Source organism: Notamacropus eugenii, chromosome 1, assembly GCF_028372415.1.
Source record: "Notamacropus eugenii isolate mMacEug1 chromosome 1, mMacEug1.pri_v2, whole genome shotgun sequence".
NCBI classification, from domain to species: Eukaryota; Metazoa; Chordata; class Mammalia; order Diprotodontia; family Macropodidae; genus Notamacropus; species Notamacropus eugenii.
The window spans coordinates 112,757,328-112,772,165 of NC_092872.1; the positions used below are offsets into that span (position 1 = coordinate 112,757,328).

General features: G+C 36.2%; 1 pseudogene; it reads right to left on the bottom strand.

Annotated features, from left to right (window-relative positions):
• Window positions 1-7,444: 7,444 nt before the first annotated feature.
• On the bottom strand, window positions 7,445-8,151 carry LOC140523709 (complement component 1 Q subcomponent-binding protein, mitochondrial pseudogene; annotated as a pseudogene).
• Window positions 8,152-14,838: the final 6,687 nt, after the last annotated feature.

Here is a 14,838-nt window from a genome sequence, read left to right on the forward strand (position 1 = left end):
TTGTGATTCCTTTCTTAAACACTTGACTCAAAGGCAGTCTTCTGTAGAAGGCGTTTACTAACTTTCCCCTATCCTAGTAAACATCTTCACTTTTAAGCATACCTTTTGTCTACTCTCTTTTAGGTTTCATACGTCTACTTATTATAAATATATGTTATCTCTCTCGTTAGAATGTGAGCTCCTTGAGAGCAAGATCAATGCTTTCTTTTTTGTATCCTCAGTACACAACACAGTGACCAGTATATAGTAACCGATAAATATTTATTGACTGATTCATACTTAGATAATTGTTGACTTTAATTGAAGATGGGCATAAGCAAGGATTATAAAATATGTTGAACATCATGGTTCAGGATTAGGAGAGTTAAGTAGCCAAATATGTAGAGGGCATATAAAAGCCTCATACCTAAACAATGTATCATTTAATTCCTATCATAATTCCTATCATTTCCTCATCCTAGCCTTGTACCAAAGAACGATAGATAAGTGTAGACTACTGAAAAAGAGAGGATTGAATGCTGAATTGAGGGAGGGGACTGGCTAAATCTAAAAATGATACTGGAAAAATAAAGCAAGAACAACTCTTTCTGGTCATTTTTCTCCTATATGGGTTATTTCCCATTAGAATATAATATGCTCTTTAAGGACAGGGAGTATCTTTGGTTTTGTGTTTATCCCTAGTGCTTAGCACAGTACTTGGCACATAGTAAGCACTTAAATGCCTTTTCTTTCCTTCTTTCCTCCTTATCTCCTTCCTTCCTTCCTTCCTTCCTTCCTTCCTTCCTTCCTTCCTTCCTTCCTTCCTTCCTTCCTTCCTTCCTTCCTTCCTTCCTTCCTTCCTTCCTTCCTTCTTTCCTTGTAAAGTGAAACTTCAGAGTATTTTAATTTTCATTTTTCTTATGATTAATGATTTAGGTCTTTTTTGCATTGTCATTGACAATTTGTAATTCTTTTCTAGAAAACTACACAGATATGAACAGCAAGATGCTTGGGGTGAGCCATATTTAACAACTATTTCCCTCATTTCACTCATGATCTTTGAGAGAAGTGAAAACTGTCCATATTTCTTGAATGGGAGAAGAAATGTTGGTCCCTTAGTTTTCTAAAGTATGACAGTGATAATCACCTTTGCTATTGAAGACAGATTCCTTCAGAATGATTTTCCATATGGCAACTTGCTATAATTCCTACGAACTTACAAAATTCTCTCTCTCTTTCCTTAATATCGCTCTTAGTATCCCTAGATATTTCCATGGCCATAATATGTTCTAAATGCTGAGTTCCATGAACATAAATCATTTCTTAGATTTCTTACTAGCTGAAATGTTACTCATTATTCTTTCAGCCATACTAAAAACAGTTGCAGGAAAATCATTATAACAACACTTTAGACTGGCATAATCAAATTGTCTCTGGACTATTATTGACTGCTCTATGTCACTGAAATTCTCCTCTTTGTGTTGGAATGTGACCAGGACTGTGATCCTTTCTTTTCTCCAAGAGAAGAGGACTTCAGGTACTAGATGACTATGTCTAAGTTGTTCTTGGGCAAAGAGAACAGCTTTCTGTTTTGACTAATACAAAGCAACTCAGAGGGGCTAACTTTAAATACTGTGAGAATAAAGAATGCTTTTCATCTCTCTCTCTCTGCATATATATATATATACATATATATTATATATATACATACATATATGTGTATATATATACACACACTCAGATATATAGATATATATTATGTATTAGATACATCAAATATTTTATTTCCCCAGTTATATGTTAAAACCATTCTTAATATTAAAAAAATAGTTCTGAGTTCCAAATTCAATCCCTTCCACCTCCCTCCCTGATCCTGACCCCACTTCCCTGAGATAGTAAGCACTCTGACATAATTTATAAGTGTATCATTATGTAAAACATTTCCATATTAGTGTACAAGAAGATTCAAATAAAAAAGAATCAAAGAAATAGTGAAAAAGAGTGAAAAATAGCATGTTTCAATCTATATTCAGACAGTATCAGTTCTTTCTCTAGAGGCAGATGATATGCTTCAACATTAGTCCTTTGGGATTATCTTGGATCATTGTATTGCTAAGAATAGTTGTCATTCACAATTCATCATCAAACAGTATTACTGTTACTAAATATGATACTTTCCTGATTCTGCTCACTTCACTTTGTATCAGTTCATATAAGGTTTTCCAGGTTTTTCTGAAATTATCCTTTTTGTCAATACTTATAGCACAATAATATTCCATCACAATCATATACAACTGCTTGTTTAGCCATTCCCCAATTGATGGATGTCCTCTCAATTTTCAATTCTTAGCTACCACAAAGAAAGCTACTATAAATATATTTGTACTGATAGGTCATTTCCCCTTTTGTGGGGATATCTCTGGGATATAGACCTAGCAGTGGTGTTGCTGGATCAAAGGGTGTGTACAGTTTTATAGCCCTTTGGGTATAGTTCTAAATTGCTCTCCAGAATGGTTGAATCAGTTCACATCTCCACCATCAGTGCATTAGTGATCTACTTTTCCCATATTCCCTGCAACCTTTAACATTTTCTTTTCTTTAGTCATATTAACCAATCTGTTAGGTGTGAGGTTCTACCTCAAAGTTATTTTAATTTGCATTTCTCTAATCAGTAGTAATTTAGAGCATTTTGTCACATGACTACAGATACCTTTGATTTCTTTGTCTGAAAACTGCCTGTTCATATCTCTTGACCATTTATCAACTGAGAAATGACTTGCATTTTTTATAAATTTGACTCAGTTCTCTATATACTTGAGAAATGAATCCTTAATCAGATATTTTTTGAAATTCCCTCCCAGCCTCCAGTTCTCTACTTTCCTTTTAATTTTGGTTGCATTAGTTTTGTTTGTGCAACAGCTTTTAAATTTTATATGATTAAGATGCATTTTGTATTTTATACTATTCTTTATATTTCCTAAATTCTTCCCTCATCCATAGATCTGAAATATACACTCTTCCATGCTCTCCTAATTTGCTTTTGGTATTGCCCTTTATGTTTAACTCATGTACCCTTTTTGACCTTATCTTGGTATGTTGTATGAGATGTTTGTCTGTCCCTACTTTGTGCCATACTTTTTTTCTAGTTTTCCTGGTGATTTTTGTTAAGTAATATGTTTTTTGTTCCATACAACAAGATGTTCTAGGTGCTAATTTCTCTATTTCATAGTTGAGGAAACTGATGAAAACAGAAATTAAGTTACTTGCTCAGGGTCACACAACTTGCAAGTATCAGAGGCCTGATTTAAACTCAGCTCTTTTTCAGTCTAGACACGATGCTCTACCCACTCTGCCAACTAACTGCCTGCAGATATCATCTTACGCAAGCCTCACAAGAATCCTGAGAAGAAGATGTTAATATTTGCCCCTTTTATAGATGAGGAAATTGAGGTAGACAGAAATTAAATGATTTACATAGATTTTCACAGCTACTAACTCTCTGAGGTTGCATTTAAACTCATCTTCTTGACTCCAGACTGAGTACTCTATTTCCTGTGCCTCACAAAATGGCAGCTAATAGTTATTTTTTTGTATATTTGTGCACATATGTGTATACACACATAGTCTATGTATAGTATATGTGCATAAATATATAGTATAAATGATGTACATGCATATAAAATGTACATACATATATACATACAAATGAATATACATATATATACATACGCATATATTTATATTTTCAAGCCTTCTTTTACTAACATGTACATGTTAGTAGAAATGCATGTATATACTAGAAGTGTTTCTGTCTTTATATACACACATCTATATTCCTTAGCAAGGTATTTCTTGCCTCAGCTATTTTTTCTGCCCTTTTGTGTTTCATGATATTTATTATTTTGGCTGCAATATTTACAAGTTATATTATGTGAGTAGGGGAATCTCTGAGCTTTAGTCTGCTCTTCTGTAAAATGGGAACAATGGCAGTACTTCAGAGGATTGTTGTAGGAAAAGCACTTTATTAACCTTAAACCTAATGTAAATATGAATTGTTATATAAATGTAAGCCACTATTCTTATTGCACGTTAATACTCTTTCAAACACAAGAAGACCATCCTGGAGAAACAGTAGAGTCTGAACATTCTGTTTCAATAGGCCATAAAAGTGGCAGAAGCAGACATTGTGGAGTACTGAGAGCTTGGTCAGACACTGAAAAGGCAGATCATCTACTGCATTCAGAGCCATCACGAGTTGTCTTGAGTTTTGTCTTGACACAGGGTTTAGATGACTCTGGAAGAGTGAGTGAGTTTGAGGACTTTGTGCAACTCTGCCTCACTTAAATCCTATAAACATGCAAGTTGAAAGATATCATCCACGTTATGTCATTTTGGTCTTCTTCAACCATGAAGGATAAATAACACTGTCACTTTTGTTATTTTTGTCCACTCTATGGACAGGGACAGGATGTTGCTACTATTTCCTTTTTGTCTCCCTTTTTCTTCAGTGCCTCATAAGGATAGTTAATCAGCATTGCTGGCTGACTGATTCCCACTTATTCCCTCTTTTGGAAATTGCATTTGCACATTACTCTCCTATCTACTTTCCAAAGATACTTTAAGCTTCCCTAATACTTTAAGATTTTTCCAATATGCTTTTATATCTCTCTTTTTATTTAAGCAACAGTACAATTATGTGAAGTAGGTAGAAATTATTATTGTTGACAGACATGAAAATTGAGACACAATAAGCCTAGGTGTTTTTTTTTTTTTTTTTATCAGGCCACATTGGTAGTTGGTGGCATAATCAGGATTACAAATCAGATGTTTTGATTTCTGGACTTGTCTTTTTAACATACATCATTTTTTTTTTTACTACTTATGTGAAGAGGTCTTAGCTAGTTTGGTCTGCTTGACTCAAGTCTCTTTCCATTACCAATAATCCTCCATGTAGCCTTTAAAAGCGACTTCCCTAAAGCACACACTTTAGTGTCCAGTGGCTCCCAGTTACTTCTAGATTCAAATATAAACTAAGGTCTACCTATACTGGTCTGTTTACTCACACAAAACATTCCACCTCCTGTAGTATTGTACTGTCTATTCACTGGACCACCTTCTCTCCCATATCTAACCTTTTAGAATCCCTTCCTCCCTTCAAGGCTTAGCTTAAGCATAGTTCCCCCTTCTCTTCCCTTCAAGCTGCTAGCACTTTTCCTTCCAAAGCTACTTTTCATTTACTTTTTATGTGTCTTATATAAACCTAAATATGTTAATGTTGTTTCCATATTTGGAACAAAAACTCCTTGAAGTCAGGGATTGTTTAACTTTTGTCTTTGTGGTTTCAGAATTTATAGTTATGCCTGGTATATATTTGATAACGAATGCTTCCTGATTGCTTGTTGGATTGAAAGGATGTTGAGAGTGGGGTAGTGTTTCAAAGACCTAGGATCAATTTGAGAATAGTGTGTGGCAGGGGCATGGGAACTATTACAAAAGATCTGACCAAAAAGACCCCTTTTTCATCGACAAGTTACAGGGTTCCAGAATTAACCTGAGCTTTCGTAAAGAAATTTTATAATTCACATTTATGAATTACAAATTTAGAAGAGATTACCAGGTGTTTTCCAAATTAGTGTGATATTAGAATGTATTTTCTCAGCTCTTTTAGATATATCCCAGAATAACATATGATACATAAACAGAAAATTTATCTAGATATGCTGGATGACTTTGAAAAAGTATTAGCATTGTTGTATAAAAGTGCTATCATTCTGACACATTGTGAGAAGTCCATTTGGTAGCTCAAAGAACTTTGGTCTCTAACAATTGAGCTCTTTTGTCTGCTTTTCTTTTGTTACTAACTTTTCAAAAGTTCAATAAAACTCTATTTAGATGTCCTATTAACATAGGCCACTTAAAAATCTTCTACTTCATGATTTCAGATAATTTTTGTGAACTTACTGCTCAAAGGAGGAATAAATAACAGTGAAGAGAGAAAATTAGAATCTTTCTTATATAATATTTTCAGAGCAGGTACAAATCAAAGGTCACCTGATCCATTAAACTTTTCTTTATCCTTTTTCCATTCTGTGAACTCTCTCTCTCTCTCTCTCTCTCTCTCTCTCTCTCTCTCTCTCTCTCTCTCTATATATATATATATATATATATATATATATATGTATATACATATATAAAATCATATTCTGCTCTGTATAGTTAGTTTTCTACTATTATACATGAGCTCCAGAAGAGCGGAATCTACCTAGGGACACATTCTTGCCTGGTTGATGTTAATTTCAACTTATTCAAAATGGATGAAGTAATAGGGCCAGAGAAACTTGGGAAAAAGTGACTAAATCATAAAACTTGTGCTTGATAAGAACAGGGATATTAGGTATCATCTGGTATATTCTAGATTTATAGAGAATAGATTTCAAGATCAGAAGAAGGATAACTTTGACTGGAGAAGATAGCTCAACAGGCTCACTTTTCTCAACAATAAAGCTTGGATGACACAAAAAAAATGTAGAAGAAAAATGGACTTATTTAAAGAAACCAATGTGTGAGGTGCATATTTGTGTGTGTGTATGTGTTCATATATACACACATATGTTAACCAAAATTGAAAAAAAATATATGTATATAGAATATGAAAACAAGGGACAGGCAACTGAGGATAAATATGAGAGTGGCACAGTCATATAAAAATGTCAGGAAGACTAAGTCTCAGGATGAACTGGGGCTTATGATGAACAAAATAACCAAAAGAGAGTTTTTTTCTTTAAATCTATGTTAGTGACAAATCAAATAAGGGCTAAGACTGCTGTTTAGGGGTATAAAAACTGACAATAGGATTAAAGAAGAAATAGTGACTCAATTCATATTTAATTTTTGCTTTCTTCAGAGCATAGTAACAAGGATTTCTGCCATCTGGAGCAAAAGAGTTTGGGAAATGACACAAGAGATTGGAAGAGTAGGACTTATGATGGGAGGAAAAGCAGTACAAAGGGCATTTATTCCAGGGAAGATGATCCATCATCCCCAAGAGAATCAAGCCTGTGCCCCTCCAGGGTTTAGGATTAGGGGGCAGAGATCTTGAGAGAAAGGTACTATGCCAATACAACAAAAATGGTGGCCTAGATATGAGTGAAGAAATGAGGTTGTATCATGTTGAAAAGGACTGTAAAATGCCAAAATCACAGTATTTAACCAAGGATTCTTATATTTGAGTTTATGATCTTATTATTTTTTTGGGGGGGGGGAAGAGGAGTCCAAGGGCTTTATTTTTCGTCATTTGGTGGTGGTATACAAAAATGCCAACAGACAAAGGAATTAAAAGGGTTAGAGGACATAATTTATGCCTGGTGGCATTTTACAGCACTTTCTCCGTGATAGCTTCTAGATAATGTTCTCTTGGAAGGAAGGGCTCTGCGTGCACTGCAGGGGCAGGCAGCCTCAGGCCTCCCTATTGACACATGACAAACCCTTTCAGATCTTCCCAAACCAGGGCACTCCTGGTGCTCTGAGGGCATGCTGAGCTTGATCAGTTCATCTGCAAACGTGTTGTCCACAGCTGGGTCAGCCAGGACATCCATCCAGTGGGTATACAGCGCAGAGAATCTGTGTGGACCTTGCAATTTGTATCTTTCCCATTGGATTCGGAGGTGGGCTGAAAGCTAACTTCAAGTATGGAGAAGATGTCACTCTCCTCCTGTTCTTCCTGTCCAACCTCGTCCTCTGGATGGTGGCAGTCCAGCATAAGGGCCTTCTCAGGATCCTCCTTCACAACCTCCACCTTCCACAACCTTCTGGCTTTTGCTGTTCTTGGGCTGGCGGCTCATCATCAAATGTCGGTAAGACATTTAAATATTGAATGTGACCTTGATCCTCTGGCCAGCTAATCTCTGAACTAACTTGGCCTCTGTCTCTTGCACAGCCAGTTTCCAATCCCTGGATATCTTGGGAAGGAATTTGTGTTTCTGGATTTTCTTCTCCTTTTTAACTTAATCTTTCAGGAATTCAGCAAAGGCCTTGTACCCCTTGGTGTGGAGACCCCTGCACGTACACTAGCATAAGCCGGGTGCACTCCAGACTGACTGCAGGAGGTGGGGGCACATGGGCATGGGCTGCAGGGCGCAGCAGCAGTGAGGCCATGACCACGCAGAGGGGGGTGGGAGTGACCTCCATGAAATTATTTTTAAAAATCTTAATAATTACATTTCAACATAATTGGTTTCCTTTGCAATCCTATGTCTTTTATTTCATGCATTTAAAGACATAAACTTCAAAAGAGGGGCATAACCTTCACCAGGATGCATGCCTCTTAAAGACTATAATGATTAACTCTCTCTGAAAAAAGTGGGAAGCATGGGGGTTCCATCAGTAGAAACAAGGAAGTTGGAAAGAGAAGATTCAAAGGAAAAGATATTAAGTTTCAATTTACACATATTGTATTTGAGATATCTATGGAACATTCATTTCAAAATGTCCACCCGACAGAAGGTAGTATGATATTAGGGCTCAGGAGACAGTCAAAAGTTAGATACTTAGGGTGATCTAGGAGTCATCTCTAAAGAGCTGTTCACTGTGAATTTTGTTATGTGAGTGATGCATTATTCAATATGTCATCACTTAATCTCATTTTAAATCTTCAATTTTATTAACATTCTGACTTGAGATCTGCTCAGGGTCAGGGCCCGAGCCCCCTGGATCCCCCTGACCCATGGGCCTCTAATCTGTGGGCCCTGAAGGAAGGAGACTGGAGGCAAGATGATCCAGGCAACAACAACTTTATTCAGATGAGGGTTAGGGTTTATAAAGGCTGTGTCCACCAATCACATACATGCTGAGCTCATCCCATTACTTCACCATCTCATGATCATTCCACATCCTTACACCCGCAGTAAGGAAGGAAGATTATCTTCTTCCTGCAGCTAGTTTCTGGATTCCCAGGCTCACTTGTAACTTTACTGTACAGAACATCAGGTTCCAGGGTCACACAGAGCTTCTGCCAGGGTGTGTGTCAGCACTGTTCCCACGGGAACAGGCTTTGCCTTTGACTTGCACCCCCTGGGACCCTCTGGGCCCCTTACAGAGATCAACTTTTTTTTTCTTCTACCCTACTTTTATGCGCACCATGTCAATTTTTGTGAATATTCCAATCGAAAGCCCAATTTCCTCAAGAAAGAGATACCCTTTTTCAGAATTTTCCATCCTTTGCCTATTTGTAAAGTTGTTTACTTCCATCTTCAGGAATGTTTGCAATTGTAGAAAATGAACTAACACAGGTTTTTTAGTAGCCTACCACTGTGCTATTGTATCTAGTACAACTGCATATTGTTTCTGAGGTACTAGATTTAAGTGATTTCATAGAGGTGAGAAGGACCTAAATACTCTCTAGAAATAACTGTGGTGTTGATTTGATTATAGTCATTAGAGTAAAATATGGACATTGGAAGGGAAGATAAATCCCATGCATGACTGAAGGGCAGGACAATGGTCGAGTTGAAGATGAAGATGTTTGGTATCAGAGATGTCAGTGCTGAGTGGCTTAACTCTTACTGGAAATAGTTTCTGGAGGTCCAGTTTGGATAATGTTGTAGCAGGAGCAAGATGGAAAATGGCCATGTTGAAGATGAGGATACACAACACTAGGGAATTTTGAGCTGAGGAAAAAGTCAGTTTTTGCTGTTATTGCTGCTATTATTCTTATGCTCTCATCTTGATTGATTATTTGGTGTCATATCTTTTTTGATGAAGTCCAGAAAGAAATATTTCTGGAACAGGTTACTATACTGCTGTCATTATTACTATTATTATGTTTATGATGATCTCATTCTCATTTTTTATTAATGAGTTTCAGATAAAAATGGTACAGGGAAAAGCCACTATTCTGCTACTCTTATTTTATATTTAATGCTATTTAACTGCTGTGCAGAAGGAGTTCATGCTCAGCAGTCATTCACGATAGAATTCCAGTGGCAGACAAAATTGTAGGAATAATATGAAATTCATTCTATCCCTAGCTCTCTACGTTTTGGAAGCCCTTTGTTTCATATATCTTAGAGTTTATGACTATTTGGCATGGTGACCTATTAAAATCAATATTTCATGAATCACTGTCATATGCTTTCAATTTTGGGCAACAATTTGAGCTATGAAAATGATCTGGTTCAATATACCTTATTTGTTGAGTTCTCCAGAATATTTGCAATATGAAGATTTATTCTTAGTCAATGAAAGACACTGAACTTCTGATATATAATTCTAGCTGTTCGGTCACATATCGCTAGGAGCTACTACTGTTTTTTTTTTTCAACTGCAGTGATGCTTTTTATGGTTTATGCCATTTCCTTGCATAATGTATATTGTTTACAAAGTCCAGACTTCTTAGTACAACTAAGAACTACAACTGTCAGGTAGTTGTAGCACCAATGCGATATTCATAGTGCCTAAGGAGGCCATGAATATCCTGGTGCAATTCTGAATTGCAAAATAGCACAGACTCTCCACATGGAAGACAGAACAAAACATTTATTCAGACAACAGAAAGCTGAATCTATCCCAGTAACAAAATCTATACACAATAACAATGCAGAGGACAACACCAGCCCCAAGCCTTCCCCCTGCTAGGCTTCCCACAAATCAGCTCCATTAGACAAATCACAAACAGGCTTCCCTGAAACAAATGCCTTTCTCATACTCACAGGGAGCTGCAGACTTGCCTTTATCCTTCAGTTCTGACTGCTCTCACTAACTTCCTCTCAGCTCTGCTCTAGCTCTGCCTCTTCCAACTCCACCCTTCCTGTTCCACCCATTCAGGAAACTCCTCCCACCACAAGCTCCAGACTCAGGGGCAGGTCGCATGGTCTTATTCATGAATGATAAAGATCTTCCCATTTTTAAATTACCATTACAGTAGCTTTTTATGCCCATACCATACCATACCATAAACCTCTCTATTTTCACAATCAAATCCACATGCCTAAGCCATTTATTCAATGCTCCTTTGTTGACATAATTTAATAATTTAATTAATGTGGCTATTACTTTTGTTCATGAAGAACTTTTGGTTCTATACTGGATCTTAGCCTTTGCATAGGCTCTAAACAGAAGCAAATAATTTCTGGTTACTTCAGGCAAATTCAATGATGTGTATTAAGAGCCTTTATATTGTTCAGTGTAATCCTATCTATTTGTTCCAAAACTTATATCTGGAAGGTTTTGGTCCATTGACCAGGTGCCCTAAGAAATGTATCTCAATCCTCTTCTTTTTGGTGAGGAATTGCTTATCATTCTATAACTGCCTTAGAGTATGGGACCTGTAGTACTATAATTGTTATTATTGCTTCCTGGTTTACATAGATGCTACTGAAATCAAAAAAGTAAACTCCACCTCAAAGCTTGCACTCTTACTTCACTTCTGACCCCCTCAACTAATAATAATAAGAATATAAAATCTTACTTGGTAGTTGTGCTTTACAAAGTGATCCATCTATATTATCTTATTTAATCCTTACAGCAACCTGGTAAAGAAGGTGAAACAAGTATTATTATTTGTTCCTTAGAAATGAGAAAACTGATAAAGAGAGATTATATGACTTGTCTGAAGTCATATATCTAACTACTAAATGGCAGAGCATAGACTTGAACTTTGCTCATTTGTCTTCAAATGCAATGCTTTGATTCCCTAAAATTTTGATTCTATGCATCAATTGTGGCATTTGTTTGTCATTTTTGAGAAGGTACATGGCAGATTCCTTTCCAGGGTAGTGAGTATGAGCTGAGTATTAGGATGAATTTCATCTATACCTACTTGGGGACTGCATATTCAAAGCTCAAAGGGAAACATTTAGTAGCATATGTTGTAAAATTGATAATCTATTCTCCATTTCTATTAATAACTTAGCTTAATAGTGTTTGTACATTAGAGAAATATAGAACAGATTTTTAAGATATCTTAATAGGAAAGATGATTTAGCTATTGATGGCTAGCATTTTAATTGTGAAACATAATGATCTTTGAGGAATGAAATTTTTTTTGCAGTAAGAAGATTAAGCAGATCAGTGTGATAGGCTCTGGGAACCACCTTGAACTCTCCTTGAATTTGCCCACTTGATCTGGCATTCATCTGAGGCTATAAGCCTTTCGTTATTCCTATGTACAAATGTTACCTTTAACCTAGCCTGGACCTCCATTGTCTGCCCAGATCAACCTTCAGGTACTTCCCATGCTTGATCCTATCTAAGACCCTGGTGTCCAACTCTAGCCTACTGGCCACCCGCATCATGATCTGCCCTAGATCCCCTCTTCCTCAGACTACTTGGCCAACCCTAGATCCCTCCCTCAGTCTTTCTGTATATAATATCCATCTTGGCCTCCTTAAAAGTGCCCAAATTCAATCTGCTCTGCTTGCCAATATAAGCATCAAAAATGTTTAGATTCCCTAAGAGTATAGCCAATGCTCAGATTTCTTAAGAAGATGTCCAATATAGCAGATCTTTAATAAACTTTGTTTTCCTTTGGCTGAAAGGTTTGAGTTGAATTCATTCAGGCAGGACATGTGTCACTATTTTGGGTTCCCAGCACCCCTAAATCTCAATTAATGAATATAATTTTTATATTCATATGTTAAGACTTGTTATAATGTCTGCAGCTGGAAGGTATTTCCAAATGAGAGGTTTTGCTAATTGAGTTTGGCTTTTGTCTGAAAAAAATATCAAACACCTGGGAATATGTAACCAATGGTTTATTTCTCTGTAAGGAAATGGTTAAGGAATAAGTAGGTCTTCATTATGATTTTAAAAGGTTTTTTTTAAATTGTACCAAAGAAATATCCCAATATATGCCATCAACATACAGCTATTTTTATTACAAAAAAACCCCCCAAAACAAAGCAAAATCAAATGATATAGTGAATAAATTTGACAGAACATGGAATGTTTCATTATTATAGTCCCCACCCCTCTAACAAAATGAGAGGCTGTGTTTCCTCATCTGTCCTTTCTAATAAAGATTTGTCTTCATATTCAATCTGAGCTTAGTTGTCTTTGAATTTTGTTTTCATTTGCTTTATTGTGGTCATTGCATATATTCTTCTGGTTTGATTTTTGTTAATCTGTATCAGTTTATATAACACTTCCCATTCTGCTTCTGGGCATGTTTGGTTGTCTGTACCATTCCTTTACCATTTCCTTGAGACTGATGAAGTATCAAAGAGACAGCTTAAATTCCTTGTTCTCTTTTGAGATGGATGAAAACCCAATGTTAGAAACAACATACTAGAATCTCATAACATAGAGATGCATAAGAGAATAAAGAAGGACTTAGAAGATGTTATCATTATGTCATTATTCCTGATCTTGAGATGCAGCCTTATCACTGTCCAATTATTTTGTAAAACTTTGTCTTAAGGTCTATAATAGCTTGTATTATATAAATCATTGCTCACAATTTCCCCCCATGGACACGCATAGTTCAGGGGAACAAAGTCATAAAGACATGGGGTATTTAGTCAGGTATCCACAGTCTCAAGAGTTTTACTACTGACCAGTCACATCTGGTTCTTACTAAAAAATAAAATTGATTCCTTTTTTTTTAAAAAAAAAAATACCATAGTCATTTTCTGATACAAACCTCCTTCCTTTTAACTCTCCCCTGAGGTAAAGAAAAACAGCAAAGAAAAAATTTCTGACAAAATAATCCTGCCTGACAGTATATAGCATTTAACACCCATGGCCCCATGCCTCTGTAATGAAAAGTGGGAAATAAGTTTCATCTTCTCTGACTAAGATTAATCAATACAATTAATTTGAGATTGGGCCCCTGTTAGTTTTATATTTACTTACATTATCATAATCATTGGGCAAATTGTTCTCCTCGATATGATATCTTTTATCTACATAAGTCAATACAAATCTTTCCTATTTTTCACTTAAATTATTCATATTCATTACTTTGTAAGGTACAACATTCTACTATATTAACTAACATATTGCAATTTGTTCAGTAATTCCTTGATTTATAGGCACTCACTTTGTTTCCAAATTTTTTCAACAACTGAATATGCTACTATGAAAATTTTTTTCTGTCCTTGACTTTCTTGAAGTATATGTGCAGTAAGCTACCTGAATCTCCTTCCTTCCTTCTTTCCTCCCTCCCTTCCTTCCTTGCTTGCTTGCTTGCTTCCTTCCTTTTTTTCTTCTATTTCTTTTTGTAATTATTAATAATTCAGTAAGTCAATAAACATTTATGCCAGGCACTATGCCAAAAACACTAAGAATACAAAAGGAGGTAAACAAGTCTCTACCATCAAGGAACTCACAGTCTAATGGGGGGACAGCAAGCAAACACATACATACAAATAATCTTTATGTGAGTTAAATAGGAAATAATTAAAAGAGGGAAGGCACTGGAATTAAGAAGGATTGGGAAAGGTTTCCTCTAGAAGATGAAGCCAGGGAAGCCAGTAGGGTAAGTGATGAGGCACAGAATTCCAGGCATGGGGTACAGCCAGAGAGTATATTTGGAATTGAGAGATAGAGTTTCTTGTTCATGTAACAGCAAGGAGGCCAATGTCACTGAATTAATGAACATGTGGTAAGGAATAAGGGGGAAAAAAGGACTGGAAAGGTAGGAGGGGCTAGGTTATAAAGTAGTTTGAAAACCAAACAGAAGATTTTGTATCTGACCCTGGAGGTATTAGGATGCCACTGGACGTGATCAGACCTGCACTTTAGGAAAAAAATTTTGGTAACTGAATGGAATTTGAATTGGAATGGAGAGACTCGTGGGGCAGATAGACCAACTAGAAGGCTAATTCATCCTGTTTCTACTATCAAGAATATGGTCAAGAATAT